General features: G+C 41.9%; 1 long non-coding RNA gene across 5 annotated transcripts in view; it reads left to right on the forward strand.

Annotated features, from left to right (window-relative positions):
* LOC138248590 (uncharacterized) overlaps window positions 1–13,947 on the forward strand; it is a 114,132-nt gene extending 100,185 nt beyond the window's left edge. For all 5 annotated transcript variants that reach the window (XR_011194606.1, XR_011194607.1, XR_011194604.1 and 2 more), the window contains 2 exons: window positions 2,947–3,039; window positions 12,971–13,947. This is a non-coding gene — a long non-coding RNA (uncharacterized lncRNA). The remainder of the gene's footprint in view (window positions 1–2,946; window positions 3,040–12,970) is intronic.
* Window positions 13,948–14,248: the final 301 nt, after the last annotated feature.

Consider the following 14,248-nt stretch of genomic DNA (forward strand, 5'->3'; position numbering starts at 1 on the left):
TTTTCTACCTTTCATATTGTGTTTAATTGTCCACCGTATTGCATAGTCCTGTCCGGGAGTGGGCAGAATAATTTTTTTTAAATGTCTATTTGCGTGGAAAAGACCCTATGAAATCTGAAGCTTGTCCGTATGCTAACCTTATTATGCCACTGTTCCAGTGCACAGAATATTCGATTAGATAGAAAGTTCCATGATAATCTACCCAGAAATACTTGGGCTATGTGTGACCACCCTTTAAAAATGAAAAACACTTGTCTAAAATAACGTTCTTATTTCACTGATTTTGAGATCCATTTTCATTCAAAGAATTTAGCCGGAAGTCAATGAAATCATTACATGCTCACTGAGCAGAGAAGAACGGTTTAAGGCAAGGTACTCTGTATTAAAAAGTAGGACATGTATTTTTATACGTCCTAACAGTAAAAAACAATTTTTTTTTTTTTTTTTTAACTGTGGGAAAGCTAGTAACTCGATTGGTGAATACAGAGTTACAGGGTGACACTTCAGCCCTTCTAACTTCTGAATGGGACCACTGAGTTTGGTACTTCAAAGAATCAAAAGGATCAGTGCATTACATCTGAGGTTGTGGTTAAATTGAGTTTAATGTCACTAGTGGGCAAAGTGCAACTTTAGTAAGTTTCCACTTTTGTTGCTCAGTGTCTTCCAGTGCCTGCATACGGTTGTGCACACAGATTATCTTCCAAGACAGCCTCCTGACACCCTGGGGAGCAATGTGAACGAGACTCAGCAAAGGGAACAATAGAGGCCTGCCATTTGAAAAGGGATCACCTCTTCCTGGCAGGAAGCCACAAGAAAAGGTGAGCTTCAACTGGTAAGCCGTCTTTTAAAGACAGTTGGTGGGCGCACACACAAGAGGGGCTGCTGTTTTGTTCTGATAGACATGATGCCAGTGAGCATTGGTAGACCACAGGTGGCCACACCACTGGGATGGGATTTCAAGCTCCGCAAGCAGAGAGAGAGGTTGTGCCATCTTGCGAGTGGTCAGAATACAGCATTCTGAGATAGCTAGATGCCACACTTCACAGAAAGTTATCAGATGGGAGGGACCCAAGTAGCCCATTAGTTCCCTGAGGGCACATTCTGGGCATAAAGGAGGCACCCCTTGCCACCCAGACCTCAGATCTTACCTGTAGTGGAGAAGGACTGCCCTGCTGACCTTGGACCTGGCAATGAGAGGCTGTACCGAAGTTTAGACCTGCTGTTTCTTGGGCTAGCAAAAGGAGGACTGCCTACGGTGTCCTGTTCGAGGAGAAATAGTCCCTGAGCGCTAGACAGGACTAGAGACTCCAGAGTCTGTTGGCTAACGTCTGATCCAGCACCAGGGCTACAAAAGCTGAAGAAGCCTGCATTGGCGAGTTGGTAGCCAGGATCACCGGATCCTCGCTCACTGTCGAAGTGCAGGCAGGGAGACCGAGTACTAACAATCATAGGTTGCATCCGAGTATGCATGCTGGACCTGAGAGCTGTCGGAATGCAGTTTGGCTGCCCAGAAGGAAAATTATTGCCAGGAGAAGGGAAGAGCTGGCTTCGTTGTGACCAGAGACCAGTAGTCCAGTGGCAACTGGACTTTTGCTGGGCCCATCAGAGCTTTGAGGGATGTTGTCCCCTGTGGAAAAAGTTGCCCCTCCACGACCATGGACTGAGAAGTAGCTCCCCGTCAACTGCACAGCATCCTACAGCATCTTAAGCATCCTGCATCCCTTGCATCAGGACCTTTCCATAGAAGCCATTGACAGGTTGCCATTATCACTAGAACTGGACTAGAAACAGCCTTTTCTTCAAAGTAACTGTTCCTTGGGATTTTTATAGTTCTCCTGACCTTCTCCTTGCAGGAGTTGGTCACCCAAAGTAACTGGAAATGACCACACTCAACTTTGTTAAAAGTTTTCCCCCAAAAAGTTTGAAGTACCAGATTTGTAGTACTTACCAGAGCTTTTTTGTGGTTGGGGAAAAAGCTGTTATTTGTTGTTTCTTCAAGTAATTATACCCCCGGGACCCTCTGGTGGATCTTGTTCATTTTAGTGGCTATAAATTCATCAAAATATAGTTTATTTTTATGAATTGGTGTTCAATTTCCTGAGAGTCTTGCTTCTTTCTTATTCAGTTGTTTTGGTACTGTGTAATGCTCTACACTAGTTCCTTTGTCTAATTCTGATTGCTCGAGCCCACAGCTATCCAGGATTGAGCTAAGGTTTTACAAACGAGCCTGACTAGACTCAAAACGGTATTGTGATTGTATTACACGGTGAGGTCCCACAATCCCACCATTTAGTATACTACTTTCCTCACAACGTTACTCCACACTGATATGAAACACACAAACTGAAGCTCAGTTTAATGAATTGTCAATGCTTTGAATGGAGAAAGAGCTAACAAAAAAAGAAACAGAATACCAGAAATCTCAAAAGAACAATTGAAAAGTTCATTCATATTAAATATTTTGTATCTGTCTAAAAATGAAAAGTTTGTTTCTGTGGGAATATTTATTAACATTTACAGCATAATTATTAAATATCATAATTTACTTTTATTTCAATGTTGTCTACAGTACTGGAAGCCCCAAGGGTTTCAGAGTGCTGTACAAAGTACTTAAAACTGAAGTGTAACCGTTTATTTTTTTAGCAATTAATACTGACCTGTGTATAAATGAAAAACCTTTGTCTCTTTCTAAATACATTTTTAAATGCATATTTCTTATATTTGTAGTCACATAGGTGTTCATTTAATTTCATCATGTATATTTATTTAAAAGTATTTTGAAGTACTGATAACCTTAAGGGCCGTTAGTACGATGTACAAAGCATTTAGAGAATAAAGTTTAATGTTTGATTTCTAATAATTAAACCTGTTCTTCTCAAAAATGTAAAATTGTGGTTGTTTTCTTAAAAAGGAAATTATTTGAGTGGACATTTCTTATATTTATAGCCAATTGATGTGCCATGAAGAATTCCTTGGCCTCCTGTGCAATCAACTTTGACGGGCTGGGGGAGAAAAGAAAGAGACCAACATGCATTATGGGTAGGAATAAAATTGCAATTGTGTGGCTGTCTCTCACTGGATGTTTTTTCTGTTGTGTTTCTACTGAAAAGGGAGGGGGGAGCACCAAGCTATCTTGCCTAGTACTCAGTCCTGGGAAGGCCCAGCGTACTTAGCAAATCAGAAATGCTATGAAATCGTTTCCTTTAAAAATGCCTATAAGAACTGTGTTTTTGGTTAATTTATTAGAGAAATTGTGCTGAAAAATCACCATATTACATCTTCACCACTTTTAAATTCCATCAACTGCCGCTGCTCTTAGGTTGTATCAAGAAAAGCACAATTGAGCTCTAACTCCTAAGTGCTACTTTATATATAATGCAGCTTCCCACAAATAGAGCTGCTTGTGTGGCAAAAATGGCAAATTCTAACAATGTTAACCTCCAGATTCCTCCAACCAAGACCGAAGGAGAGTGTTCTTTCCATCAGTTAGGGAATTTTCTCTACACTTTTCTACTGATCCTGCTCATAACAGCTGTTTGCATAAAGCCATCATATTTCAGTGCAAATATGATCCTTGTAGCTTGAGCATGGTTCAAAGGCCCTCCTACACATGTTGGAAGCTCCACAGTAGACCACTGAGTAGGCCACATCTTCTTTCCAAGTTCCAGGGGCTTGACCGATCCTGCACCTCAACCTTTCTTTAACCTTTGCAACCCAGTTCCTAAATACACCCATATTATAGACCTTGAAACCACCCAGACTAGTGCATGGACTTCTTGGAGAAGCATGGACGCTTCCTACCATTGCCTCCAGTGCCTTTAAATTGAAAAGGATTCACATTTTATGTATACAAAATAATTTCAGTACAACTGCGTGCCACAGGAAATGTAGTTCTCCCACATCTTCTCAGCCTGTCTTGATCAGGCGTGCAGTGATTCTAATTTAAGGTGCAGCTTGCAACCAATATGTCTTACCAAAATGTCCTTTACAAAGCCTTTCCCTCAAAATCTCCATAACTGAAAACTCCTTAGTGGGCTTCAGAAAGGTGTTCCCGCCTACTGGAAGTCTTTCTCCTCTTTGTAACGTAAATATATAAAATTCATGAGTCCACCAATAGAGGCAATACATAAAGCCTACCTACAACATCTCTTCTCTAACAAGAGCAAGATCCTCATCCTGGGACCCTTGACATCAGCCCGGGCGACTCCTGGTGACCTGCTACCCTCCGCCTGCCATTCCCCTCTCTTCCCTCCCCCCTAACCGCCCCCCCCCCCCCCCCATCCAAACCACGCATGCAACCTTGGCTTCATCCTGGATTCGTCGCTCACCATAACCCACCAAGTCAACTGGGTCGCCTCATCCAGTTTTCACACACTCCAACTTCTCCAGAAGATCTTCAAATGGATCCCAAACAACTGCTGCAAATTGTAACCCACACCCTGGTCACCAGCCGACTCGACTATGGCAACAGCCTCTGTGCAGGCACCACCCAGATGAACCTGTAGAAACTATAGCACATCCAAAACACCTCCGCCAGACTCATCTTGGACTTCCCCGCCGCAAACACATCTCCAGACACCTAAGAGATCTCCACTGGCTTTCCATCAAGAAAAGAATCCAATTCAAACTCCTTGTCCACCGCATACAAGGCTCTCTACGACCTAGGACCCACCTACCTCAACCACGGCATCACCTTCTACTATCCCTCCAGACCTCTCTGCTCTGCTCAACAGGCACTAGCCACCATACCCCGCATACAGAAGACCTCAACCGGAGGAAGATCCTTTGCCTACCTTGCGGCAAAGAGCTGGAACACCCCACCTCTTCACCTCAGCAGTCACCATTGTTGCCTCAATTCAAGAAGGCCCTTAAGACCTGGCTTTTCAACTGAAGCACAGGGGACGACCCCCTCAGCTCCTTGAGACCCTTATGGGTGAGTAGTTGTGCTCTATAAATTATGTTTGATTTTTTTATTTTATTTTTTTAGATGCAAGACAGTGGTTCACGAAGGACTAATTTCACAAGATATTACTAAGCTTAAAGCAAAACAAATTCATAAAAAATGACACTATTGTTTCACGATTGTGAAGAGGATGTGGGTACGACATGGCAAAAACTAAGACGATAATCCTCCAGTCATCCACACAAAAGATTAGGAACAGAGTGTAGAGTGCCAACCACCGTTTTAATGTAATTTCTAGATGGACAACTGGTGAAGGTGGATAGGGAAAGTGAAGAAACTCTGGAGTCTTGGATCATCTATCACAGACCTCATCCTCTGGCAACCATGTCCCCCAGTTCTGTAGACTTGTGTGGTGATTTCCTTATGTGAAATACACAAGGGAAATCTCTGTGATTATAGGTAATGATCATATATATGCCTCAATCCCCTCTCCCATGAGTAAGTCTTACCTGATGCTCCGATGACAATGGCACATAATGATCCCTGGAGGTAACAGGAAAACCATCTGGGCTTGGGCGCATGAGGACATCAAAGTCAGAAACTGCCAGGAGTCTGAAGTAGAGGATTTCTGGTAAAAAGTCCTGTTGGCAGATGCAAATAAGACAGCTGAGGGCACAGGGTCAGAAAGTTTAAAGGAAGAAAAACGAAAAAGAGAGCAAGAAGAGGGAAACAAAAGTTCAGAAACCAAACAACGAACAAGTTAAGACCAGTGGACAATACAACCACAGTGTATTGTCTGATCAAGCAGGGGGACACTCTTGAGACCATTGTCCCTGGAAGCCCAAACTATTTCAAAACGGCTGCAGTAGTCCTACCAGGGAGTGAAAATGAGCAAGCTGATACCCTCAGTCCACTAATGCAAGAAAATCATAACTCAATCCTCAATGAAGTGTGAGGAGTCTTCAAAGAATGGGACTATCCACAAGAAGACCTATTTGCAGCTGCAAAAAACAACAAAAAAAAGCCATAACTTCAGTTCAAGATATGTATGTATGTATATGGTATTACTGTAGCGCAAACCCAGCCAAAAGGCAATACAGTGCTATACATGGTCAGAGACTAGCATAAAGTGAATGAGTAAGAGTAGAGAAAACTGGGTGGGGATGTAAAATGCAGTGCGATGTGCTGTCCTTTATAGAGTTGAGTCTTTATTTGTTTTCTAAATTAGAGCAACGTTTGGGTGGCCCTGATGAATACAAAGATGTTGTTCCAGATTCTGGATGCATTCATTGAAAAGTCCTGCTGTCTTGTTTTTTTCTGTTTTGTGTTTTTAGACTTCTTAGACTGCAGTCTGGTGGTGCCTTGGTTCCGGGTACATTGAGATTCACAAGAGATGCTGAGCTTGTCAGCAAAATAAACGGGGGTACTGGTTATGATATCTTTGTAAATAATGCACCTGGGTTTGAAATTAGCGTGGGTCGGCAAGGGGAGCCAATGAACTTCCATCTGGCTGGGAGTGATGGGATTATAGTTCGCCAGGCTCTGAGTGAGACGTGGTGCAGCATGGCAGCATGTAGAATGCCCCTAAAGGGTGCCATTGTGGAAGCTGGAGAAGGGCATTACCACTATCCAGATGCAAGAGTAAAAGGGCTCAAACAGCAGCTCTGAAGTCGCTTTCTGGAAGAAGAGGTTTGCCTTTGTTTACAAGAGAGAGCTGGTACCTTGCAGTCTGTTTTTTGTTTTTGGCAGTGTGTTCCTTCATGATGAGTTTGATGTCCAAGGTGAATCCAAGTGAACTGGCATTTAGGAAAAGGGTGGGTTTGAAGGTGTCGAGGTGCATGTCTTTTTGAGCTATGTTTGTAATGCATCTTGTTTATTGTTCTTGGCAAATATCTAAAATTGTTGTTTGTGTTGAGCTTCAGGGAGGCACTGGACGGTCAGGTATGGATGATGTGCAAGTAGAGTTTGAGGCTTTGGGTATCTGAAACAGACAAGACTTTCAAGTAGAATTGTCTGAGCTGATGGTCAGATGGGCCAGGCCTCTTTGAAGAATCTTTCTCGTTGATATTGAGAACTATTTTATTTTATTCTTGTCTTCTGAATTTATTGGGATGAGCTTGCTATTCTATTCAGTGCTTATGACTATTGATGAGGATTCCATGGAAGAGAAGGGATAGTTTCTTACCTGTAATCCTAGTTGTTTTCCAGGGTAGTCCTTATCAAAGTAAAAAGCAACCCTCCCTATTCCTCAGACAAGCAGTTACAACTGGTTCTCATCTTCACTCAGGATCCTATCTCTGTACACATGGACTGATCTATCTGTCACCTCTTGGCTTTTAAAGGCGCAGTGCCAGTTTTTTCTGCTTTACTTGTGCAGCCGACCTGCTAGCATTGGCCTGCATTCCCTTTTCAAATAACTGGAGATATTTCTAAAATTAAAAAGAAATGAAAGTTGCCCATTTCTAGCCTTTTTTAGGCTGCAAAGGCAAAGTTTGTTTATGCACTATTTGTCTACAACCAACGTTTGTGTGAGAAAAGTGTTACGGGATCTCACATGTGGGTGGGACAATTCATTGCTTATGTCTTTGAGGATTGCCCTCGAAAAGGACTTCTCCTTCTCCTTGGAGAAACGTCATTCAACTTGCTTAGGGTACTCCCTCAGCCGCTGTGAACATGTTCAGACAGTGTTACCTTTTAAGTCAAACTCCTGATGTTCAAAAAAGGGAACTGAATTAGCTGCAAGGCAAGATGCTAAACTGGTGGCAATCACTAAACAATTAAGTGTTCAATTCCTTGCGGTTGCTGCTCATCTGGCTATGTAAGATGTATTTCTTTAACATTTAATGTATAAAGACTTCTGAAAGATGTTTAATTTCCTTTCACATTTGTGACTTGTCTCCATTTACCCTGCAGGCATAAGCCATTTATAGACACAAGACACACAAATAGATGGCAGTTTCTTCTCCACGGGCTCTATATCTAACCTTCTCCTAGAGTTCTATATCTAACTTGTTATTAATCTCCCACTGTGTCATTTTAGACAGACAAGCTGTATGGAAATCAGACTTGGACCGTGCGAATAGGAACAGGCAAGCTCAAACTGACAGGCTGTGTCCCCTTCATATCAAAATACAAGCAACTTCAGAGCACTTTCAGCCTACTGAGCCCTTGTCAGTGAGACATTACTTGAGTCCTAGGGCACAATGAGCATTAGACCCTCATCACAACATACCTTTTGTATTTGGAGTGTCTACTGCAACAAAGAAAAAGTGATGGAAGCAGTGTTTGAATTAAGTTTAGCCACTGGCAAATGCTCACAGCAGCATTCATTGAGCAGGACCAAGAATGATTTGTTTTTGGCTGTGTGTGTATCTAGAGAGACAGGCAAAAACGATAGACTGGGATGCAGCCCCAGTCCTTTGCCAGTGGCTGAGCTTATTTCATGCATTCCTTATATCACCTGTTTTTGTTGCTGTTGACAACACATGGTGTATTAATGATCAGCCATTGTAGTTCCTAGTGTTGCTGCACAGATTCTATGGACTTCTTTCATGATGCGTTGTTGATTGCCTGCATGTAAGCCATGGAAGCTTTAGTGTGGCCTAGATATAAAGCACTGCCACAGCCTAGACAGGCACTAGCCATCGACTGACTTCTGGGGTGCTGCAGCTATGTGTAATTTAGGGTAATGTTTTGTTTAATCTTATAGAAATGGGCTGAGGACCCTTTAGAGAGTTGTCATCCTAAGAATAGTTGGGAGTTGTGTTTTAAGCCCACAATAATGTGCAGTTGAGGACAAGCTCCAGAAGCATAGGCCAGAAAGCATTTATCCATAGGCCTTTCTTTTTTACCATCACCTCTGTTTTAGTGCAATTGAGATTACCCAGTTGGCACCTCTGTAGATGCCAGTCATTCGGCATTCAGGTACTAAAACAGTTGAGAATGTATTCCCAATCACCTTTCATTCAGCAGGAAAGCTCTGTGTCCTAGACCTAACTATAAAACACCCGGACATACAATTGACTCACTCTTGCCAGATGTTCTAAGTAGCGGTGTCTCCAAGTTTGCAGGGTCAAACCCCACCAACAGGTTTAGCAGGACTAATGCATTTAGATCATTGTCATCTGTGGCAAAATAAAGGTAATCTAGCACTAACACCATACTTAATTTGGTCCCCTGATTAAGTTAACCTGGTCTGAAATTCATGCAAAAAATTGTCCTCTAGTTAAGTTGTCACTTGGCAGATAATGTGTAATTCTAAGAAAAAGCTAGAATCCGAGAGAAGGACCTACATTTTGGAAATGTTTCAGGATCAGTTGTAGGTTTCGCAAAGAGCAAATACTCCTGTTTGCAGCCACCTGGGACATTATTGTGTTGAATGACAGGCTGCGAATTTATGTAATGGGATGAACAGTTAACTGACTGATCTTAGAACTATCCGACTGGAAAACAGTCAGTGTCTTAGAAAGCAGACAGTTGATCTGTTAGGCATTGATTTACTAGTGACAGTTGAGGAATTCTAAGAGGAAGCATTGCATCATAGAATGAATTAACCAGAGTGTTTTTAGATAGCAGTCTATTAGGGAGCACAGCAGTCTAGTTTGCTGGAGACATCTTGGGGGCTTTCAGAAAGTTGACTTAGTGCTGCATTCTGCCCATTGATTACCATTGTAACTCACATTGTTTTGGCTTTCTATTTACTGGCTTTATTTGCTTTAGGCCCTCCAGGTTCAGTTCATCCCTCCTGTTGCCTAAACAGTGTTTTCCCTTTTCTGTAAACAGGTCTTTAAATCTTGTTCTTAACTTGTCACATTTGATGTGCATTTAAAGACCGAGGTCAAATGTCAGGTGCTTTCTTTTGTTTACTTTTCTTTCTCTGACCTCAAAGCGAGAGGATTTAAGTGACAATTTTGCTGGGGTTTTTTCTAGCACACAACAACATATAAATTAACTGTAAGTATTTCAGAATAAATCAGAATTAGGAACACAAGCGAAGCACCCTTTTTGTTATTTACAAAGTATGTTGGAAACTAATACTTTTATATGGTCAAAAGAAATCATTCTACTAAGTGATGCAATTTCCACACATTTACGTTTGTGCACCCTGTAGTTTTATTAGTTAAACTGCATATCTGTGCAAATGTAATGGTCATTTCAATCAAAAATGTGTTCTCTGTAATGGCAGTTCCCTACAGTACCATGCATACTCCACTGTACGCCACTCGAGTCTTCTCTGCACCACTCCACACCACTGAACTCTAGTCTGCACCACTCCACTGTACTCTGCACCAATCCACTCTATGCCACTCTGCCACTTCATTCTAGGCCTCTTTACTCTACCCTGCACCACTCTACTCTGTACCAATGCACTCTTCGCCACTCTACTGTACTCTTCACTATTGCACTCTACACCACTCCAGTCTGGGCCACTCCAATTTACTCTGCACAGCTCCACTCTACGCCACTGTACTCTATGCCACTCTACGCCACTGCACTTTACTCTGTAACACCCAACTCTATTCTCCTGCACTCTACGGAATCCATTATACGCCACTCTAATCTACTCTGCACCACTGCTCTGTAATCCACTGCACTCTACACCACTTTATTCTACACAATTACACTCTGTGCTACTCTAAACAACTGCTCTCTACCCTGCACCACTCCATGCCACTTCAGTCTATTCTGAAAAGGTCTACTCTATGCCACTGTACTCCTTGCTACTCTGTTCCACTCTATACTACTGCACTCTACGCCACTACTCTTAACTACTACATTCTATGGCAATGTACTCTACACAACTACAGTCCATGCCATTGCACTATACTCTGCCTCATTGTACTCCACTCTGACACTCTACTCTGCAACACTGCACTCCTTCACTAAACTCTACGCCACTCTGCACTGCTGCACTCTGCTTCACGCCACTCCACTGCACTGTACAACACTATACTCTACTTTGCACCACTCTGTGCTCCCTTACTCTGCACCACTCTATCTCACTGCACTCTATGCCACTTGATTATACTCCGCACTCTGATACTGCACTCTATACCACTGGACTCCACTCAACTCTACGCCACTCCACACCACTGCACTCTGTGTCACTGCACTTTCCTATGCACCACTCCACGCCACTGTATTCTTCTGTGCACCACTCTAATCTATGCTACTGCATTCAAGGACGATGCATTGTATGGTGCTGAATTCAATGCCATTGCATTCTACTATGCACCACTCTAATCTATGCCACTGCACTCTAAGACAATGCATTGTATGCTGCTGAATTCAGCGCAACTGTACTCTGGAACACTCTATGCTAATGCAATCTACACCAGTCCACTCTACTCTGCCACACCAGTATATCCACACTATACCACTCCGCTCCACAACACTTTACTCCACTCTTCACCATTCCACTCTACGAAACTGCATGCAGCTCTCCTCTATGCCACTAACTTTTAGTCATGCTGAACAGCAGCCAGGCTGGTGTACAGCATGGCTAAAACACATTGTCAAAGCCAATAGCTCTGGTATGCTATTCCTACTTTGGTGAAAGGACTGCATGTTTAGGACGGCAGAATGGAAATGTGTGGGAGACTGAGTCTGTCCACGCAGTTAGTATCTGCCAGCCTAAGTCCTGGTTAGCTCACAGTGCCTCACCCAAACCTCCAAACTCACTGCGGTAAAAGATGATTATGGCAACCTAGAGATGACACTCTGACTCCCCAGGGAAGCCTTTGGAAAGAGCTCATACCCTTTTCACTTAGTTACTTATGCATGACAAGTAGAGACAAAAAGGTGCAAAATACGTTTTCAATATTTATTGAAACAATCACAACCTAGCATACAAAGAGTGACCTGCAATAACTTGGCAGATGAAACAAAGCAAGGTAAACAACATTACGAACATGATAAAGATAAACAATCCAACCATGATGTAGGTGGTACTAGATGTTCTGGAGGTTCATGCCTAACCCTATGTCTATTTCTGAGAGCATAGTGGCTGTAACCCCCTGCCTGGCCCGATCTAGAGGATTAACCCCAGCTCTGACCCTGGATAGAGTGTCAAGAACAAGCCTGTGGTGTAGAGATGACAATCCTTTCTGGAAGCAGGCAGATCAGCGCCAGTCGAGCTGTCTGTCTCACATCGTGAATCCCAGGATAACGGTGGACGGAATGCCCCCTGCCCTCCTTGGGTCAGTGAACGGTTTATATAACAAACCATACAACATTAGAAATACAGTTCTGATGTAATGCTGTGTCTGGGTGATAGAAGCTGTCTCCTGAACGGGCAACACAAACTGGCATATTGGGTAAAATGTTCCATAGCATTAGACAAAAGGTACTAATTATGTATGGTGCAAAGTCTAATTAAACAAGCAGTGTGCTAGAATAAAAGCAAATTAATAAAACGTGTAAAAGCCTTTCCTAAAAGCAGTCTCGCTAACATAAATAAGAGCATAAGCTGTAAAACTAAACTAAAACAGGGGTGACCAACCCAGGTCCTAAAAGGGTCCTCATGACAGCTCCTGTAAAGGCGAGACCTATTGGCGTTGCCAGCGCTTGTGTATTTAGGCCCTTGTCTGGTTATCAACTAGCTGTGGCCAAGGCATGCCAGCTGGTAGTTGACAAAGATGGCTATAGAACCTATCCCAGAAAAATACTGATAAAGATCCAGAAATCAGCAGCAAACTATCAGTTTTTAAAGTGCATAAGTCTCTTGTATGGCATGTTGCAAGTCAAACTAAAATGATAGATCGTGAGTTTGGTACCTAAAAGATCAGGAATGTAACATCGGCTGCAGCTTTGGTACGATTGTCCTTACATACAGTATAAAGAGAAGCCACATTGCACATAGAGAATAGAGTCTGACAGGTCACTAGTATTCCAGTGGAACTACCAGTGTAGTACAGTAAAACACAGGTCAGAATAAAATGCAAGTTGGGGATGTAAAATCCCAGCACAGGTGCAGGAATTATGCATGAAATACATGACTTAAAATGCATTAAAATCAGAAGTGAAAAAATGGACTTAACATCATTAACATTCTTTTTTCTATCCTAGGTAACTGGATGGTGATCTGATAGGACCCTTGGTTGAGGAATTGAATTCTACCACAATCCACAATTTAAAACAGCCTTAAATAAAAAGGTTCAAAGAGAATCTTTTTCCGTAGGACTACCGGACGTTCATTAAAACAAAACATGCTGTTTAATTTTTTCGTAGCTATGCCCAAAGAGGGATTCAAAAATATGTTACAGAATCATTCTCGTCGCATTATAAAGCCAAGTTTAGCCAACTTCGATTTGGCTGTTTATCATCGTTAGACCTATTGCCCCCATGGGTATGTCAGCAAACTACCAAAATGTGCAGTTTATCCAGCCTATTTCAGGAATCTTTAACACATCTGCTCTGCATATGTCCCGCCTTAATTGATGAACGCAGAAGATTCCTCTGACATCCTTTGAACAAAGAAGGGACAGGAACAATTCTAGCGGCCGTCAAACTTCTGCTGATCGATGTTCAACCCCAAGTCATTACATTTCTGGATATGGTGAATAAATAACTAAGGCAAAAACACACTCACTTGAATACCTTAAAGACATAGGCCCACTGTCAAAGCTTCGGAACTTGTACTGAAGTATACTTTCACTAGATCTGAAGTGGATTTTTAACATCTTAAGCTTTTGGATTTCTTCATTTCTCCCTTTCGATTCTTAGACAATCATTGCTTTGAGCAAACTATATGGTTTTACCATAAAACTGCACCTACTATCAGTTCTTGCTGTTAAATCTCTTATTTTTAGAGGTGTAGAAATTATTTTCTGTCTTATATCATATCAACAAGACACATTTTAATCTTTGTATGTTTTATGTTATCTGTGTTTACCCTACAGAAATGTGTAGAAATGCCATGTGTGAGATGTTATCTGTCCTTAATTTTCATTTTCATTTGGCTAAATGTATGAAAAAAATTGTTTTTATTTGCACATGGCACTTAAATGGACTTAATTGTCTAAATAAAGTATATCTGAATTTGACCTTTTTTGAGTAATTGCAAAATAATTTTCCATTTTAAAATTCTTCTCTTATGTCTAAAAGGTAGATTTGGTAATTTTCTCCAGGTGTGATGTTTTGGAACTCTTAAAGATTTGCAGATTCTTTAAGATCTGAAACTTGAGGTGAGGAAATATTGATGTTTTATTGATTAGGAGTCTGTGGTAGAACTGACATTTGTTATTACATGGTATAGGAAGCTGGCTCTGTATATACTATATCAAAATGAGATATAGTGTGCACAGAGTCCAGGGGTTCCCCAAGAGGCTGAACAGAGGCAACAAT

Source organism: Pleurodeles waltl, chromosome 8 (genome assembly GCF_031143425.1).
Source record: "Pleurodeles waltl isolate 20211129_DDA chromosome 8, aPleWal1.hap1.20221129, whole genome shotgun sequence".
Lineage (NCBI taxonomy): Eukaryota > Metazoa > Chordata > Amphibia > Caudata > Salamandridae > Pleurodeles > Pleurodeles waltl.